We start from the raw sequence: 2,367 nt of genomic DNA, 5'->3' as shown, positions 1-2,367 counted from the left end.
GTAATTGTACCCTTGCATTAGGCTTAAACTTTCTTTTGTTTGTACAACAATCTTTCAAAAAATTGGCATAGTTAGGAAAGTTCTTAACTACATCCATCAAGGGTACATTAACATGAATCTTATAGAAGAAATCATATATCTCATGATCAAATTGTCCCTTCACTTACTTAAGGACTACTTGTGCTTGTGGGAAAGGAAGCTTCTTCACAATCTCTTGACTTTGCTTTCCTTCTTCCTTCCTTGAACTATCCTTTCTTGTTTCACTTTGCTCGGCCTCTCCCTCCTTTTTCCTTGCTAAGCAACTCAACCATAGTCTTCTTTTCCACCTTAGATAGTAGTTGCTAATATATGATCCCCTTAATGTTCTCATCATCATCATCCCTATAAAAAGATGCATCATTGGGAGCAAAAGAAGAATTAGTAACATTAACATCAATTGAAGAATTCAAAGAGGCATTCTCAGCCTTCCCTTCTATCTTGTCTTCTTACACTCTTTCTCCCAACTCCTTACCACTCCTCAATGTGATAGCATAAAAATTAGCTTTAGGATTAGCAACGGTGTTGGATAATAATCTAAAGGCTTGAACATTAGCTATACTTAATTGGTTAGTAAGCATATTTATTTGAGAAGTAAGGGCATCAATTTTAAAGTTCATGTTCTCACACTTGTTACCCATATTCTCTACATTATTCCCTAAACTATCATACATGTTCTTATACAAGGAATTCATTTCAATCACTTGCTTGCATAACACATTCACATTATTAGAAGAGTTAGAGTTAGAAGAGCTCTCAATTGGAACAAGCCTCCCATCACTATAAGAATTAGAAGAAGGTATAAGAGAATTACCACTTCGATTGTAGCTTTAAAAAGAGTTACCTTAAGACAAATGAGGTAGAGGGTCACAACTAAAGGTGTTTTGGAATGCTCCTTTTTGTTAATTATCTCGCAAAGCCACATTTGAGTTTGAATAGGAGAAACTAGGATGGTCTTACCATGAATGGTTGTAAGTATTAGAATAAGCTCATTGCTGTTGCCTCCCACCACAAGATTGTTTCCTATTGTAGATGGAATTCACTTGCTCAAACTTAATAGGACAATTGCTTTCTACATGCATGGGTGAGTCACAAAAAGTACAAGAATAAGGGACAAGTACTTGAGAAGTACTTACATTGCTCACTTGAGATATTTGTGGAGCCAACATTCTCCTAATCTTGGCAGCTAGCGAGTCCACATGTGAATCATTAAGCATTGAGGAACAACCAATTCACATTTCTTTTCTCTCTTGTATTGAGCACTACTTGAGGCCATCTTGTCAATTATTTTTCAAGCCTTTAAGGAAGTGAGGTCAATCAAGCATCCACTACTAACGGCATCAATATTAACTTTATCTCTTGGAATTAAGCCCTCATAGAAATATTGGACTAAATTCTCACTAGAAATTTGACGGTAAGGGCATTTAGTCAAAAATCCTTGGAATCTAGTCCAATACTCATAGAGACTCTCATCCTCTCCTTGTTGGACCCCATAAATTTGCTTCCTCAAGTTGGTGACCTTAGAATTTGGAAAAAATTTATCCAAGAAAAGTCTTCTTAGCTCGGCCTATGTGCTCACTTTCATATAAGAAGGGTAGTTGAAATACCACTCCTTTGCTAAACCTTCAAGAGAAAATACAAAGTCTTAGCTTGAACATCATCAACATATGAATGTTTTACCACATACTTTCATGAAATTGGATTTATTGCGAATCATACTCACTATATGAATGTTTTTGCACATACTTTCATAAAATTTGATCTAGATAATTTTTCCCAGACATTTTACTCTAACAAACCTTGCCTCATTTTGCGTGCCAAAATACTACACTCATGTAAGTCCTTATTGGAACTCTTGGCTACCTTGTAAAAGATATACTTACTCATGCACATAAATACTTATCTCTCTCTATGCTAAAACATGCATTAAATTCTCTTTTCACATTTCTCATTAGTTTCTTGCCTCATAAAGCCTACACTCTAACTTTATTCACCTTGATGTGCACTAAAGGCTTCTCATAAAGCATGTAGTCGCTTGTAGCTTACTTTATGGCATAGAATACCATACTTAGGAACCTTTGTGCCTTATTTTAATGTAGTAAATATAAGATGTTACATTTCTACCCCTTTAAAATAAATTTCATCCTCAAAATTTAAGTCATACCTCATATTGAAAGCTCTGGATACTTGCTCTTCACACTTATTTTTTTTAGGTAGCTTCTTCTATACCTGGGTTCGTTCTAGACGACTTTCACTAGAAAATTTTCTCATCTTTGAGCCATGTTAACCTTCCGTTGACTATCTGTTCTGGTGTAACCTAAAAAGAAAGGT

General features: G+C 35.2%; 1 non-coding gene across 1 annotated transcript; it reads left to right on the top strand.

Annotated features, from left to right (window-relative positions):
- Window positions 1–1,442: 1,442 nt before the first annotated feature.
- LOC129319119 (small nucleolar RNA R71) lies at window positions 1,443–1,549 on the top strand. Its single transcript, XR_008595430.1, has one exon. It is a non-coding gene; the product is annotated as a small nucleolar RNA R71 (small nucleolar RNA).
- Window positions 1,550–2,367: the final 818 nt, after the last annotated feature.

This window comes from Prosopis cineraria, unplaced genomic scaffold (assembly GCF_029017545.1).
Source record: "Prosopis cineraria cultivar Desert tree isolate PC_DT_omini unplaced genomic scaffold, ASM2901754v1 PC8, whole genome shotgun sequence".
Lineage (NCBI taxonomy): Eukaryota > Viridiplantae > Streptophyta > Magnoliopsida > Fabales > Fabaceae > Prosopis > Prosopis cineraria.
Note: the sequence above shows the minus strand (reverse complement) of the source record. Positions and strands in the feature narration are given on the sequence as shown.